This window comes from Equus caballus, chromosome 3, assembly GCF_041296265.1.
Source record: "Equus caballus isolate H_3958 breed thoroughbred chromosome 3, TB-T2T, whole genome shotgun sequence".
NCBI classification, from domain to species: domain Eukaryota; kingdom Metazoa; phylum Chordata; class Mammalia; order Perissodactyla; family Equidae; genus Equus; species Equus caballus.
In genome coordinates, this window is record NC_091686.1 from 120,056,141 (window position 1) to 120,074,099 (window position 17,959).

At 51.1% G+C, this 17,959-nt stretch overlaps 1 protein-coding gene across 7 annotated transcripts in view; it reads right to left on the reverse strand.

Annotated features, from left to right (window-relative positions):
* Positions 1-17,959, reverse strand: part of JAKMIP1 (janus kinase and microtubule interacting protein 1) — a 147,725-nt gene that overhangs the window by 94,446 nt on the left and 35,320 nt on the right. Inside the window, exon 1 of one of the 7 annotated variants that reach the window (XM_070262736.1) lies at positions 506-609. The exons of 5 other annotated variants lie outside the window; for them this stretch is intronic. The gene's annotated coding sequence lies outside the window, so the exon portion shown is untranslated. Of the gene's footprint in view, positions 1-505; positions 610-17,959 lie in introns of those variants that run through there. One more of the 7 variants, XM_070262737.1, reaches the window with a different exon arrangement.

A 17,959-nucleotide genomic window follows, 5' to 3' on the forward strand; every position in this document is an offset into this window, starting at 1 on the left:
TACTCTCATCACCCTAAGGAACTGACCCAAAGGGAGACCAAATGTGCACCCTGAACTGCAGAGCCTAGAAAGCTAAAAACTACATTTCCCAGACTCCCTTGGAGCTGGGGCTTTGTAAGTGACTTAAATTCCATCATTCATTCAATTCATTCAATCATTCATTCACACAGGATTTGACCCCAGGATAAATGGGGAGCCAGGTGATGGTGCAAGGCGCCCATTCACTGGTGTAGGCCTGGCAGACGTGGGGTGTTCTGGTGCTCATGGGGTTTGGCCATCATCCCTACTTGTAGCTGTGGCTGGAGCCAGCCCTGGGACAGTGGCTTCTGACCCCCAGCTTCCCAGAGAGCAGCTCTGGGGGTGTCACTCAACCCTGGGCCCAGCAGAAACCCTGCCCCTACACTGTTAGCACCACTTCCCTGCGTTACCCTCCTGTTGAGAGCAACCCAACAGGGTGGCTTCCCTGACGGAACTGGGGTGCCCCCTAGACCCGGGTTAAAATTACCAAGGGACACACGAAATAACTGTAATGACATAGCAGAAACCCTAATACCTACTCGTTCTCACTACAAACAGAACCTACCCCCTCTACACTCTACTGACGGAACTTCACATTCTAGAACCTCAGAATGGCAGTGGAAAGGAGTGTTCCCAAGGGCTGGCTCTGGCAACAGACTGAGTTAGGATCTTGACCCCACCCCTTGTTAGCTGGGTCCCCCTGGACAGGTTACTTGTCCTCTCTGAGCTTTAGTCCCTCCACCTGGAAAATTGAGGAAAATAATAATACCTACCTCACAGGGTTGGGTTGTTGTGAGTACAGCGTGAGTTGCATTAACTCAATAATTAATAATTTAATTATTAATTGGTGTTATTATTAATGAGTATTAATGATTAATTAATAAGTATTACATGTTCATTGTGGAAAATTAAGGGAAGACAGATAAAGACGAACTTAAAAATCACTTATTTTCTCATCTTTTCAGGAACAGTGGGGACCATTGTATTAACCATTTCATTAGTCAATACTAATAATTAATGCTCATTAACACACACTTGCATGCACATGCACACGCATGCACACACACAACAGCAAAGGCCAGCCCTGCTCTCCTCTAAATGCCTCTGCAGCCTGGGCACCATCCCCCTGCCCAACTTTAACCTGCTTCTGGGGGTTTCACATGGGCTTCAAAATAAGATCTCATTGGTTAAATGGGTTCCACCCCGGCTAAAAAAACATCTGAAAACCACAGCGTCAGAAGGACATTTCAATGACAATGAAAAACATTCTTGATCTATGTTATGGGTTAAACTCCAGTCTCTCCTGAAAAAAACTCATATGTTCAAGATTCAACCCCCAGGACCTCAGAATGCGAAGTTATTTGGAGATAAGGTCTTTACCAAGGTCATCAGGTTACAGTCAGGTCATCTGCGTGGGCCCTAAGCCACTATGACTATATCCTCATAAAAAGGAGAAATTTGCGGATAGACGGACAGACAGATAGGGAGAACGCCATGTGAAGATGGAGGCAGAGATCGGGGTGATGCTTCCACAAGCCAAGGAACGTCAAGGACGGCCCACGAACCCCCAGAAGCCAGGAGAGAGGCGGGGAGCAGATTCTCCCTCAGAGCTGCGGACGGTTCCCCAGCTGGACGTCCAGGTTGCTCTCTGTCGTGCTTCCCTTTCTTTGTTGGGGCGGGGCTATCATCCACACGGGCAGACAGACGGCCTTCCAGGGAACTGTGGTGGGCATCTGGTGACGTCCATACCGCAGGGCTCCAAGAAGAGAGGCTGGCTCAGCTTTTGGGATGCATACACCAAAAGCCCCTAAAAGGCTGTACCAAGGGACCCCACGAGAGTGTGTGCCGAGCGCCTGCTTTGTCTACACCAGGTGTCAGAGATTTTCTGTCTCCCTGGATCATTTTGCCATGGGTGTAGATTGGTCTTTCTACTGAGTCAGAAACAAGCCCACCTGCTGGGACAATAGCACAAACAGCGTGAAGACCCCTTTGAGGGCTTCTGTCCCCATTGTTCCTGGAGAGGTGGGGAAATAAGCGATTTTTAATCTCTCCTTTATGTGTCTTCTCCAAATTTCCCACAATGAACATGTAATGAACGTGTAAAAAGGAGTAAAACGCACCCCAGACCGCTTGGTAGAACAGTATTTCTCTCATCTGGTGGGACCCTCTGGGGTCAAGGAAGAGGTAGTTACACAAGCAATGGCAATAAAGATCGTTATGTCCCCAAGTGAAGCACAGGCACCTAGGGGAGCACATGTGTTAAGCACTTCAGTGCAGGACCCGGCATACAGCAGGCACTCAAATACAGTGTCCTTCTCCAGCTTCTACAGAAGCAGAAGCTGAGGTTTCAAGAGGGAAAAGCACTTTCCCCAGACCCCAGGGCTCAGCAATGGTTGAGCCAGGTCTGTGGGACTGGGGGTGTGGGACTCACAACCCCAGCACCCAGCACGGCCCCAGTGCCCGGCACTCCCAGCAAGCGGGGTGCACAGAATGAAGGGTGCTTCACCCCCGCTCTGTCATGCCCACGCTGATCATATCAAGCGGAATGAGAAACAGCTACCGGCGTCAAAAGTGGTACCCTCAACCCTTCCCGAGGCGCTCCTTCCCACAACCAGTACTGACTACCTTTCTCACGGCCCCTACACAAAATCAGGCAGCAGCGCCTCCTCCCCAGCGCCTGGCCCAGCGAATCCCTCCCTGCCCCACTCCCGCATCCATGAGTTTCTCCTTCCTCTTAACTTGCCGGGAGCTTCCACAACCCTCACCCACAGAAGGCGGCAGAGAAACAAGGGAGCTATTTCTGCCCCAAGTGGAAAGTCCCCCCAGGACACTGATGCTGACGACGGCTCTATTGACCGTTCCACCTCAGTGACCTTGCCAACCACCGAGCATCCCTGTGGGGCACGTTGTTGCAGAAACGGCTCCAGGCTCTGGCAAGGGCATGTGCCGTACCCAAGGCCGTCTAGAGAAGCACACGCTTCACCACAGTGCTGACTGTGACTTTGGGTGAGTCACAATCTCCCTGAGCTTCAGTTTCCCATCTGTAAAGCAGAGACGATCACAGCTCTCGCCTGTGAGGATTAGATGAATTAACCCGTGTAAAGCACTTTGCATGGCACCTAATGGCTGGGAGATCTGCAGAAAATGTTCAGCCTTTATTGTTCTGTTTTTATTTTCCTCTGGATGTGTTCTGACAGCTCCCTGAACAGACTTAGGGGCTCGTGGCTTCCTGTCTGAATCCTGGGCAGATCCGGAGGCAGGAAACCTCCTTTTGCCATCACCAAGGCCTCGAGGCTCAGCTGCCATAGACTCCTTCTGAGGTCATCTCTGAACTCAGGCTGATAAGAGCGACTGGGTCCCCTCTGTGGCCAGCACGTGCCACCTCACATCCAAAACAAAGACAAGAGGCAGGCCTGCTATATCCAGCCCAGGTCCCACTCAGCCTCTTAGAGTCTTGCCTATGGCCCCTGGCTAATTTATTTTTAAGTTAATTTGAGCACCTCCCCTAGAAGTGTGGTCCCTGGGTCAGTAGCATCTGCCTCAACTGGGAGCTTGTTAGGAATTAAAATTCTTTGGCCCCAACCCAGACCTACTGAGTCAGAATCTGGGGGTGGGCCCAGAAATGTGAGTTTTAACAAGCCCTCTAGATGATTCTGGAACAGTTTTTTATTTAAATGGAGAAGAAAAGACAGTCTCACAGTCTCTCTCTCTCTGGTCAGCAGGGGATAACAAAAAGCCTGTGGGGCCTGGAGCCAGGCAGCCCGCTCCCAGCCAGTTACCAGCTGATGGCTCTGGCTGAGCACCTTCCCTTCTCCTCAGACTCCTCATCTGGAACATGGGCCCACAGCACCCACCTCAGAACACACCGTGAGAGGAAAGGGGACATGCTGATCCAGGCCCAGCGCAGAGCCTGGCCTGGGGGCAAGGGCCCGGGAAGAGGGAGCTGCGTCAGGATGCTGACCAAGGTCTGACTTGGACAAAACACTCACCTTTCCTGCCTACGCAGCATCCTTTTATTAAAGAGTTGCACATCCAATGTAAATTAGTCTTTTAAAAGTCCCGACCTTGTCAGCCATTCTTCCAATTCAGGTAAAAATGTAACGGCACAACACAGAGTTGAAAGCTATAACATACTAAACATGCTTCACACCTAGATACGACGCAAGCCCAGGCCTAGACGCCCTCATGAGTGAATTCTACCAAACGTTTACAGAAGAAGCGACACTGAACTCTTCCAAAAAGCAGAAGAGGAGGGAACACGTCCCAACTCATCCTATGAGAACAGCATTACCCTGATACCAAAGCCAGGCAGAGATACCCCAAGAAAAGAAAACTACACACTGATATCCCTCATGCACACAGACGCAAAAATCCTCAACAAAACACTAGAAAAACAAATCCAAAAACACATAAAAAGAACTATACACCATGACCAAGTGCGAGTCATCCCAGGATGCAAAGCTGGTTTAACACGCAAAACGAATCATGTGATATACCATACAAATCAAGGAGCAAAATCTCACCATCATCTCAACAGATGCAGAAAAGGCACGCGACAAAATCTAACACCTTGTCATGATCAAAACACTCAACAAACTAGGACTAGAAAGGAACTTCCTCAACCCAATAAGAGGCATCTGCAGAAAACCCACGGCTGACAGCACGCTCCACAGTGAAGACCGAAAGCTTTCCCTCCAAGGCCGGGAACGAGGCAAGGACGTTCCCGCTGCACCACAGTTCAACGCGGGACTACGGCTTATCCTGGGAATGAAGCAAGAGAGAAGAATGAAAGGTATCCAGATCCGAAGGGAAGAAGTCAAACTCCCTCTCTTTGCAGAGGCAATGGCTTGTCTATAAAACACTATTAAGAAATCAACCAAAAATAAACAAAAAAACAGACACTATTAGATAAATGAGTTCAGCACGGCGGCAGAATACAAGACTAGTATACAAAAATTAGTTGTATTTCTTTACACTAGCAATGAGCAAGGAGAGAACAAAGTGGAGAAAACACCCAGACATAGTCCAGGGGATCAGGTCGGGGGCAGGGGGCAGGCACGGTCTATGTCCACAGGAACCCAGGTGACTGCAGCCTGGGGGCAGGGTGGACAACAACACCTGCCCTGAACAGTCAGCAGACACGGAAGTCTCTCCAGGGTCTGCTCCCACCTCAGCCCTCCTGACAGACAGCCATCCCGGGAGAGTCCCCCACCTCACCCGTCCTCACAGACAGCCATCCCGGGAGAGTCCCCCACCTCACCCGTCCTCACAGACAGGCCATCCCGGAGAGTCCCCACCTCACCCATCCTCACAGACAGGCCGTCCAGGGAGAGTAGCCTGTGCTTCCTTCCAGATCCAACACCTGGAACTGAGTCAGGGAACTTGGTCAAGCTGAACTCAACCTCCAACATGGTACAAACTAACTTTCAAAAACGTATGTAACAAATAATTTGCATTAACTGTTATTCAAGCAGCCATCACCTGTTTTTAAGCATCACCCTAAGTGGAATGCCTCAAAGGACACACAAGGTGTTATCTTGAAAACAGCTCCAGACAAATTAGGTCGAGGTCGCAAGACCAGGACTGAGAAGACCAGTTCCATACTTAGCTTTGGACTTCTCATATTTATACCGACACCCAATGAGATAGGAATTATTACCATCCCCAGTTCATGGGCTAAGAAACTAGAAACTGAGGCTCAGAGTGGTTAAACGTCTTGCCCAAGGTCACACAGCTCACAGGTGGAAGAACTGGGATTCGAACACAGGAGTGATTAATGCCAAAGCCCTCATCCTGTCCACCAGACCCAGCTGCCCCTGTGCACATCAAAGTCCAATAAGCACGAAGGGAATGAACTTCAATTACTAGGTAACCCTCTCCCTGGGGCCAACTTTAATTAGAAAAGTTTAATCAATACAGACACCACTGGGCACTGATGCCATCAAGTCAGACATCATCATCTTTGCTGGGTGAAGAATTACATCATGCTGGATGGCTCCATGATTCTCCCCTTTAACTGTCACCTCTCTGTGAAGCAGCCTCCCCTGTTTAGCAGCTGAGGACACTGACCCTCAGAGAAGGTAACCAAATGCCCCCAGGCCACACAGCCAGTACATAGTGGAGCAAGATTTGACCCTGGGCCTGGGTTCTTCCCACCATACGCTTGAGGTGATGTGAGAAAATGACATAAGGACCAACTCCTAAAACTCAGTCACTTCAGGGGCCTAACTCACAGTCTGCCTATTTTTTTAAAAAGTCCCCATCAGTTAGTAACAGGAAACATCGACTGCCTGGCCACAGAGAACATACCTGGGCCAGCACAGAAACACGGAGAACGTTTGGACAATGCTCTGGCGAATTAACAGCTAGGCAGGGCTCTGAACGATGGCCCCATCTGTTTCCCCTGTGGTCTCTGAGAGCACCCCATCATGTCACTCCTCTGACCAGACAGCTTCAGAGGGTCCCCGAGCCTCAGAGTCCAACCCAAGCTGAGTGGCCAGGCAGACAAACCTCTAACCATGGCCTCTGCTTCCTCGGAAGCCTCACTGGCAGCTCTGGAACACTCACGCCCTCCACTGGGCCCCACCGACTCCCAGACCCACGGGGGGTGGCGGGGTTCTGCCCCAGTGCCTCCCTCGGCCCAGAGGGCCTAAGTCTGCATACTATTTTCTCCTCAGCTCACAAGTCTTCCCCCCAGGAAGCTTCCAGAATCTGCTTCAGGGAATCCATAGCTCCTATGCTTTCCTCTGGCCTGGGCACCCTGGCCACACTGGGCTGGCACCACCAACCGATTTGTTCCCATCCAATCATTCATTCCACCCACTCATGCATTCAACAAGGCTTACTGAGCCTCTACTCTGCTGGATGCTGTTCTCAGCACTGGGAAGACAAACCAGACAGACGTGCCTGCCCGCCCAGAGCTCACCTTCTCTGAACATTCATTTCTTAGGAGCAAGGACCTGGTCTAGCCAACCGTGTGCTCCTGGACCTGGCACAGAGCCTGGTACTGAGTAGGTGCTCAGAGAACTGTGAGTGACAGAATGGAACTCAGGCAGGATTTCCATTGCAGGACAGCTTTCTGCAACAGGCTGGGTGACATGCACACTGCTAAGTGAACTCTAGCAAATTCCAAGTTGAATGCCAGCTAGAGTGCGAGGATTTGATGGCTCTGGTGCATCTATTTCGTACCAAGGGCAGGGCAACTGCGTTTCCTGGGGAGACGCTCCATGCAGCCGATTTACCTACAGAGCGGAGTGCTGGCTCACGTCCCACAGATCTTCCCAGAGCACACGAGTGGTGCCATTTTGCATTTGCGTCTTCCTAAGCAAATGAGGACTTCAAGCTGGAGCTTCCGGACTCCAGAAACGTCTGTGAACATTACTTTTCTCCACAGCCCCTCGCAGTAAGCGGGACACCCCTGGAATCCCAACGCTTTCTGTGGGCACAGACTCCGTGAAGGGCACGTCCACCTTTTCAAGATGGCAGGAGCTAATGTCTGTCTTTCACCCAGTTCAATTCAGCAGCAGCTCCTGGATGCCAACCATGTGCTGGGAAACAGGAGCCGAGAATGAGATTACAATCTGTCTTCCAGGCGCTGCAGCAAATGGCAGACTCGGTTTCTTGTTTATTTTTTCATTTGTTTAGTGCTGTTCCCCACTCTTACCCACACGCAGCCATCACACACACGAGAATGTAAAGTCCAGGAGGCCTGGCCTTCATCTGTAGATTTCCCACAGCCCTCAGGCCTGGCTCACAGCAGGCTCTTTTATTTACTGAGTGCATTTCCACATACAGACATGTAAAGGAGACGGAGGTGTTTACGGACAGGGCCTGGGCACTGCGGCAGTTGAGAGGCGGAGACATCAGAATGACACCCAGGTTTCTAGGGTGGGTAACAGGGAGACGCAGGGCGCTCTCAGATTTGCAGCGGGGTAGGGGGCATTCTGAGAGGCCACAGAGCTGGCCCAAGAACACACACCCAGAATGCAGTAGGCCCAGGGTTTGCACCCTGGCCTGATGTCACCCTGGGTCCCAAGGGTGGAGGGCTGATCAGGACTGACAGCCCGAGGCTCATGTTACGGAGCAAAAGGCTTTGCAAAGGCAGCAGGATCCAGTATTTCCCTCCTTCCTGCCTGCCCAGGAAGCTTCAAGGATCTGGAGAGCACGTGGCATCCATCCACCATGGGCACGGGGCTCATGAGTCCCACACTTGCCCACTGGGCACAGGGCCAGTCCGCAGAGACAAAGGCCCAACAGAACAGATTGCTTTGTCAGGTCTCTTTTTTATAAGTTATATTCTTAATGACAAAAGTAATATGCGAATCAAAAAAAATTTTGAGGGGTTCAGAAAAGAAGACAAAATTAATTTACAAGCCTACCTTCCCCACACACGGCGTCTTCGCAGCCTTTCTTCCCAGAAGGAAATGAACAGCAGTGAGTGGGCACTTCATCTAGGCCCAGCTCTCTGCAGACCACTGTGCTTGACCCTCAAGTCTTACTTTTGAAGAGTGACTCCCACACTTTGCAAATGAGAAGAGAGAGCTTCAGTGACTCAAGTGACATGGCCTAAGGCCACCCAGATAAGCAATACAAACGAGGTCTGAATGGATCACAGACTGTTGCTCAAGATGGAAGGAATGTCTGTTTCATCTCTCTCCCAAGGGTTAAAAAAATAGGGCGAAAAACTGCCTAACTTAAAATTCAATATTTGCATCTGTTCACAAAGTCCAAATTATAACCAGACCCCTTCTACCTGTGGGGTCTTTTTCTCCCAACCAGGTGTGAGCTCCATGAGATCAGGACCGGGACAACACCTCGCCTCCCAAGCAGCACGGAGCAGGCCCTCGTGTGCCACCAGGCTGGAGAGGACAAGGCCAAATACTGCTGATGCAGGTTCAAAAACCCACCTCAGAGCCTCGGCAACAGTGTCCGGCTGGAGTGGAGATCTGCAACGCAGCCCCGGCTGGCCCCTCCCAGCCAACTCCCAAGTCTCCTCACAGACGCCCACTCCTCCCACCAGGCCGCCCTCCTCACTCCCCGCCAGGGCCTCCAGCCTCCCCTCTGCACCTCTGCTCCTTCCTTCCTTTCGCCCTGCTTGCCGGGACACTGCCCGCCCTTCCCAAGTCTCTACTCGCCTGAACCCCAAATCCTCCAAGACCAATGTCAGATTCACTCATTCAACAAACATGCCAAAAAGTTTGTGAAGCGCCTGCCACATTCAAGCTCTGCGCATGGAAGGTGAACAAGACAGGCAGTGTCGCCCACCCCGCTTCCCTACAGCACAGAGCACTCCACCGCATCAGAGAGAGGGGAGCAACTCCCCAGTGCGGCCCGCAGCTCGCGCCCGCTGTGGATCAGCCCAGGGGATGTCATAACTCTGTAAAGCGATGCTGTTCTTCTCCCCACCCCACCCCCGTTTAGAGAAAGGGAAACTGTGACCCAGAGGAATTAAGTGACCTGCCCAAGATCGGGGACTGAGAAGCGGCCCCACCCCTCAGAGTTCCAGCTATCCTAAACCTTTACTGCTGTGCCGTGAAGTTCAAGGGCAGTGTCTGCGGCTCTCCCACCTCTGCGTGCCCGGGGCCCGCCCAGGGCCTGACACAGCAGGGACACAGCCCTGCTTGCTGAACCGAGTGGCTTCTACTCCGCTTCTGCGGCAGCGCTCCCCGAAGTGGCCTCCCAATCTTGATGAAGAGCCTGCGGAGCCGGCCGTGCCTGCAGCAGCTTCTGTCTGCCTTCCTCCCCAAAAGCTGACAGACTCCATCTGGGCCCAGAAAACTGCCCTGGTGCTGCCGGTGGGAAGCCTTTAAAACACACCTTTGAAAACACAGGTCTCTAAAATCAGCTTCCTAGACCACAGCAGGAAGAAGAGAACATGCCGACAGATCGACACCCAGGCTTCCGTTCCCATGTTTCAGCAAGACAGTCGCAACGTCTCCATACGAAGACACTCAGTTCTACAGCTGAGGCAGGGGGGCCTTCAGCGAGCTCAGGGGACACACATCTGCAAAATGGGATTCCCAGCTAACCACACCGAACTCAGTGCCGTTGTGAGAAGTAAATGAGACAGTGTAAGTAAACGCAGGTAACACGTGCCAGGCACCTGGTCTATTCCCACTAAACGTCGGCTGAAGTTAGGATGATGATGGTGCTTGGTAACCACTGCAGTCCCCACCACTGTGCCAGGCACACTGCCGCCCACTTCAGGGAGGGGGGGTTGGAGGGAGAGAGAGGGGGAGGGAGGGAGGCCGAGCCAATGAAGCAACCTAGAATAAACTGCCCACCCAAGAGACAGTGCCCTAAATGAGAGCAAAAAAGCCAAATTCCTTCGGATTCTGGCCATGACATGGCACTGCTGCTTTGATGGACTGTCCGAACTCACCAAGCCTTACTCCTCCTCTCTGGAGAAGGGGGCACCACCTCAGCCTGGGGGCCCTGCTCCTGGTGCCCCCAACCTGCTGAGGAGTCGCAGCTGCTCTGTGCACTACGAACCGGAGGACAGCTCCTGGCATCAGAAGCGTTTGTGTCAGCCCTCAACACCAGGCGGCGTCTAAAAGAGGAAATGTCTCATCTGATACTGATACCTGCGAGTGTCTGCTTGACTCTAACTCCTAAATTCAAACTCCAGTCCTTTGATCTGGAAACTTATAAACCTTCACTCTTGCAGTGGGAGGTCTGCAGAACCTTCTCACAGAAGTGGGCGTTCCTTAGCAATTCTAATACACCCACACCACCCACCTGTTGTGTGAGGACAGTCTGCTCCTCTGGGACAAGCCACACTCATGCACATCCACCACTCCCACCTGCCCTGACAACCAAGCAGGCAATGCAGCCACTGCCTCAAAATCGAGCCCCCAGACCTCCCCGCACCTGGCCCCAACACCTGCTCAACTCGCCTCTCTGAGGGCCCCAATCTCCCCCTTTGAAAAATGACAGTCTGGGGGCTGGTCCAGTGGCATAGTGGTTAAGTTCACGCACTCCGCTTCAGCGGCCCAGGGTTGGTGGGTTCAGATCCCATTCACAGACCTAGCAGTGCTCATCAAGCCATGCTGTGGCAGCATCCCACATAAAGTAGAGGAAGACTGGCACAGATGTGAGCTCAGCAACAATCTTCCTCAGCAAAAAGAAGAAGACTGGCAACAGATGTTAGCTCAAGGCCAATCTTCCTCACAAAAAGAAAAGAAAAATGACAATTTGGACTGGACAGTGTATCCGAACCTCAGTCGTCCAGTTGCTGCTGCTGTGATTTCTGCATAAAATACATACAACATGTACTTACTCTTTTAAATCAACTTTACTGAGGTACAGTTCACACTGTAAGTGTACATCTCAAAGAATTTTGGCAATTGAGATAGAGAACATTTTTGGAAACCCCAAAAAGTTCCCTCGTGTCCCTTCGCAACATACTTTAATCTGCTTAATATTTTACTCCAAAATTACTGACGTTTTAAAAACTTACATACTAACTCAGCCTTAGTCTGAGCAATAATATCCACAAAACCACAGGCTTAATGTGTTAGCTATATTTTCTCTAATACACACTAAAATAAATACTATTAAAATAAAATATGTTGGTCCACGTGCCACCTAAAATCTTGTCACGTACCAACGGGGCCGTGAATTCCCACAGGGAAATACTGAATGAAATAACCACCATATGAGGCTGTCCCAGCTCAGATAGTCTGGATTCCACGTGTTCCTCGTCACAGCATCTAGCCTGGTGCCCTGTATGCAGCAGGTGCTTACTGAATGCTGGCTGCTGAACCAGAGTGACAATTCAAGGCCCATCTCCCCTCCATCTCCGACCACCCGAGTCCCACGGCCCTGGAGGAGGCAGCCAGCTCCTGTTCTGCAGATCTGGCAAATACTGCATTTAGAGAGACACCCACTCTAGAGGGAGAGCAGAGAGGATGCAGAGCGAAACAGGATGTCAGGTAGACGCGGGAGAGAGGCAGCGAGTCGATGAAAGCGCAGAGAGGCTGAACGGGGAGAGCGGAGCTCAATTCTGCCTTCGTTTTAGCCCGCTCAGTTATTTTAATTACTTGGTCACTTTCACATCAAAACCTTTTGCAAGAAAAGCCCTCTAGGATGTCGCGTCTGCATTCCCAGAAGGGATTTACCACAAAGAGTGTAAAGAAAGACTGGTCGTGGGCCAAGTCTCAGTTTCCCAGCAAGCTAAATAATCGAAGGGAAGCCTTCTGTGCCCTTAGCAATTAGGCGAGGAGTCTGTCAGATGTCTACAGTCCTTTAAAAAAGAGAGAAAGAGAAAACGAACGGGGGGTGGGGCACTTCAGCCTGGAAAGAGGCTCTACTGAAAAGACAGACACCAGGAAACCCAGCAGCCTTTCAGGAGCCCTCCACTTTCAAGTGCTGGGTCCACTGCATGCAGGAAGCCTGGCCCAACTCTGCAGCCCTGGCGAGGGGAGCCCCTGTCAACACAGCCACAGCCACCTTCTCATCAAGTGACTTACTGTCCAGCCCCACCCAGCACCCCACACCCAGCTATAATTACTGACATCACCCAACATATGCTACCCCTTTGTCTGTGCTGGTTCATCAGCCAGGACAGCCCTTCCTCTCTCTCCACCTGGAAAACTGCTATGTGTTCCTCAAAGGCTGAGGAACCATGGCTAAACTCAACCATCACCTCCCACAAGAAGTCTCCCCTCAGAGACCCTCTCCCTCCACAGAGCAGCACACACAGCACTGGGGCGGGGGCGGGGTGTCCAATGGGGCTGCAGGCGAGTTCTAAAGGGCCTTCCTGCCAGGTCCAGCATGCAGAGGGGTTTGCAGTTCACCCTCAGGCAGTGGTAACTCAGGCAGGAGATGTGAGCGGAGAGACACATCCAGACACCGTGGTAGGAAGATATTTCTGGTGACAACGTGGGAGACAGGCTGAAACTGGATCTGTGACAACAAAGTCAATTCTCCAGCATCAAATCGTGTATGTTTGGCTGCTCGTATCCAGAGCTTCCTTCCACAGTCACTGCCATGCCCAGGCACCCTCCTCCACTCGCAATGCAATACCAGCACCACCACCCCCCCAGCTAATACATGCACAGCCTCACCATTAATCAGCTCTGCTCTAGGCACTTCATTTAATCCTTACAATAGCCCTACAAAGCAGGTACTAGGGATGAGAAGACTCTAGCAAGGTTCAGGAACTTGCTCAAAAGTGCCCAGCTACTAAGTGGGAAAGGAACCCAGGCGGTCAGGCTCGAGGGCCGGATGTGGTGGTTGGGAGACCTACAGCAGACTCAGGTCTCACCCGTAAACCGTCAGCCCAGGTCCCACTGCCCAGTTTCCCCTGAAGAAACCACAGCAGAGTAATGCAGGTATTCAGCTACAGGGACATCCAGGGATGTGTTGCTTACAATAGGGAAAACAAGAAAGCAACCAGATATTTACTAAATAGCCAACAACCGAAGGTACTGTGAGCATCAACACTGAAGTTCTATTTCTCACAATTCCGTTTGAAGATCCTGCTCCAGATCTCCCAGGGTGCTCGTGAAAATGCAGATTCCTGATTCCCACCCAGACCCAATGAAAGGCAGTGTCTGGAAGTGGGGCCTGGCAATCAGAATTTCTGCACATAAATTTTCCTGCACAGGAAAGTCTGAGAACTGCTGCTAGGGATGAATTTTTACTGCCACGGAAAGAGTCAGCTCCAGGAGTAGTTTCGTCCACTGCAGGGTAGCCAATGCCTAGAACAGGGCCTGGCACATAGCGGATGCTCAAGAAATATTTGGTGACTGAGTGAACCCATCAATCAACAAAATATTCTGAATGATCTGTTCGCATGTCTGACAATCTGAGCAGTCCGTGTGCTTTTGGGGAGCAGGAACTGTGAACATCTCTTCACCCCGCAGTCCCCAGCACCAAGCCAGCCCCTGGATATCGTCTGCCAACAAATGAACAAGTGAACACTACCGTATTACATCAATTCTAAGACGCACATTTTTTCACTTTTTAACATTTCTGAGCTTAGAATGTGTCTTACAACCTAACCCTGTCATCTTTTAGCTGGCAGCATTATTTTTCCCTTTCTTTAGTGGTATAAAAATAATAACACATCTCTCAATCAATGACATCTTAGATTTAATAAAATACAGTAACTGAGTACATAATTCTGATTAAAAAATTAAGGTCAGATGCCGACACAGCTAACAGATTGTTGTGCATTCCCTCTCTCATCATGTGCAAAAATGAATCCAGAGCCATCTGCTCTAAGCTTTTAGCTTTGGGCCCCAGCAGGCCTGGTCACCCACACTTTGCTGCTGAGATGCAAATCCAAGATCTGAGGCAAATGACAGGCTTTCACCTGTCTTCGCCCGGGAAACTTCTGACATATCAGCTGGAGAGTTTCTCTACAGCCTCTTCCTTGGAGGCCGCAGGACGCGCTGGAGGCCAGATGTAGGCCAGGCCCGGTGACGTCCCAGCTCCGCCGCCCCTGGATGTTCGGCCTGGTACGTGGTGTGTCCATGACAGCTGTTGGTCCTGTTGTGACTTCTCTGCTCTCAGAGGACCAGCACCCCCTCGGCTGACACTCGACAGCCGTGCACTTTCTATAACTAGTCCCACAGCTAGTAACAGAGTCGAATGTCCTGGGCAAGTTATTCCTATCTGCAAAGGGGGTGGGGATGGGAATCTGGCCCACTACACAGGGTTGTTCTGAAAACCAAATGAGATTCTTTTGAAAATTCTCTGGAAAGCGGCAATTTCTATACAAGGTAACTAGGACATTTAGGAAGCTACAAATGTGTCGATATAGAAATCCTCACACTTTCAGATAAAACTTCAGCACATACTTTCCACCATGACACTTGCCTTTTTTGACTAAAATCCACCATAGTCCAAACCTTTTCCTAAGCCAGGGGCGTGGGCTGTCACAGCAGGTAAGGGCTGGGATCTCGGCCACCACTCAGCCACCGGCCCCCTGTGCCGCCTTGGACGTACACCCAAGCTCTCGGAGCCTCCGCCTCCTCGTGTGTAAACTGGGGCTAATTGTCCGTGTTCTCACCTACGCTGTGCAGTTAGGTCCGCCTCTCTGGAAGGCACTAGGCGTGGAGCCTCGCTCGTGCTGCGCGAGCGAGTATCCCCAGTGCTGTCTTCATCTATAGCAATAGCACTGGGTTAGCTCAGCTCTCCTTCTAGGGATCATTTTATTCCCCAAAAGAACAAAAACCAGCTAAGTTCCTACAACTGCAGAGGAGTCACTTGGGCTGCATTTCCACGGCTACAGCAACAGAGAACAGTGGTACGAGGCGGGTCCCAGCTGGAGGCTGGCTCTGGCCCACTTCCCAGGTGGGACCCTGGCCAGGTTACTCCACTCCCTCTGTCTCCATCCTGACCTGGAAAGCGGGATGACAAGAACAGGCCACCTCACAGGGATGCAGTCAGGACTGTGGGCAGATAACACTCAGAACAGAGTGCGTGCTCCACATATCCCAGCTCTAACCCATGCACGCTCCAGCTCCCCACTGGAGATCACAACCTCAAACACGAAGCACTTGAAGGCTAAGAACCTTCCAGCATAGGGACAGCAGTGGGGTGCTGGTGTCAGCCTGCCCACCTGCCTCCATGTAGGAATCTCGGAGATGCCACAGATGAACACAGGTTCACGAAGGCTCCATCGTGGGTGAAGAAAGGCACCGGGGATTGTGGCTTCTGAAGCCCGTGCTGGATTTCCCCGGCTGTGCCCTGGCACAGGGCCTGGCTGGAGACGGTGGCCACAAATGTCTGTGGGTTAAATAAAGGTTTGGGTTTGGAGCCACAGGTGGGATACAATTAGGTGGAACAAAGAGGGAGGACACCCCAGAGGGGCTGGGGTGGAGGAGCGATCACCCTACAGGGTCTGGTGGCTCCTCTAGACAGTAGGTGTCATTCTCAGACAGGAAATCCATCTTTTGTTTGTTCGTTTGGGGTTTTGTTGTTTTTTGGGGGTTTTTTGGTGAGCAAGATTGGCCCTGAGCTAACATCTGTTGCCAATCTTCCTCTTTTTTTTCCCTTCCCTAAAGCCCCAGTACATAGCAGCATATCCTAGCTGTAAGTCCTTCTGGTTCTTCTATGTGAGATGCAGCCACAGCATGGCTTGATGAGTCGTGCTAGGTCCGCGCCCAGGATCAGAACCAGGGAGACCCCGGGCCACCGAAGCGGAGTGCTCGAACTCGACCACTCAGCCACAGGGCCAGCCTCCAGAAGTCCATCTTTTAGCCTAGAAAAGACGATCTGGCTTGAAAACTTCCAGCTGGAAGTTTGTGTCTCTCTCCTTAGGGACAAAAATTGGGCTGCTCAACAGACCAATGAGACAGAAGAGAAAGTCCAAAAACAGATCCAAGGATGGACAGAGGACTTCAACACACAGAAAGCGGAAGAGGTCACAGCCAACCCACTGCCACTGTACTGGGCCAAATAAAACTGGACAGCACCTAGATCCTGACAGCAAAACAACTCCCGGGTGGATCACAAATTGTCATAAAAACAAAGAATCCACAAAACAAAGAAATCTAAAGATAAATATTAAAGGAGGCCGATGTCTCAGCATCACAGAAGGCACACAAGTTAAACCTCTGCAGAGGAAACCCTCACAGGGCAAAACCCTCAGCCACAAGTGGGAAAAATATCTGTACCGTATCGCAGACCACAGGGTAATATCCTTAATGGATTAAGAGGTTTCACAAATCAAAACTGTTTTAAGTAACATGCCAAGAGAAAAATTAGTATAAATAATGAAGAAACAATTCCCCAAAGAAGAAAAGCAAATGGCCAGACACAGGCGACAAGGTGTTCAGCCTCCTGGTACCCGAGGGAACAAGGACTCTAACTCGTCACGCCAGCAAAGATTTGCAGTGTTCGCTGTGGTTGGCAAGGTTCTGGGAAATTGCTACTCACATCCACTCTCGGTAGGTACCAATTGGCACAACTTCTCTGGAGTGCCATTTGGCAATTTCTGTGAAAATTTTAAATATGGATTGCTTTTATTCAGTAGCTTCGCTTCCGTAATCTATCCTAAGGGAACAATCAGACACGGGAAGAATACACACACACGGGAGTGGTGAGAGCCTGGTTAAATATTTCACGGCACATCCAAACGAGGAGGCCGCGAGAAGATTTCTGTCACACGTGCTGTGTGTGAAAAGCGGGTCACAAACAGCGTGATCCCATTTCTCTGGGGAAAAACCCCACCCCGAGACACCCGCTGACATCACAGCCCTGAGGGGATAAACGAAGGAAGTATCTCCATTTAGGGGCAGGGAGGGGAAGGACACTATGCGGACACAGGGAATTCTTAGAAAGAAAACACTCCTCCTAAGGGCAGGGGAAGGAGAAAAGAACCGAGGACACAGGGAGAGAGAAGAAATTAGGGCGGAGAGAAACAGCAAGGGCACTGAGAAGGCGAAAGTCAGAATGTCTAGTCTGAAACGCTAATGGGATGTTTAGGGTCCCCAAAGTGGTTGGATAGGGCTAAACGCTAAAAAACAACTGCTTTCTTTCATATACACCAGCAATAACCAACCCTGGATAAAACTGGAAGGTGACTCCATTTATAACTGAATCAAAAGGAGCTGAGAAGGAAGAGGACAGACCATTCAGGACAGAGAAGAAAATGGTATTTCTTTACCAAGGACACAGAAGAAAGCTGAACTGAGAACCAGAGAGGATCACCCTCAAGCCCACACTCCCAGATCAACACCCCCATCTTCTCCCTGGCTCTGGACCCCTTCTCACGCCCACCTTTTCCCAAAACTCCCTCCTTTGCACCGGCTGCTGAAGTGTCATCTCCCTCCGGGGGCGCCTCACCATCAGCTTTCAGACTCGGGTCATTCCCATTAAAACAAAACAGACCTCCCTCTGTCCCTGACACCTCCCGGCCGCTGCCTCGCCCTGCCTCTCCACAGTCACTTGAGGTTGTCTCCACCTGTCGTCTGGACTGCCTCCTCAC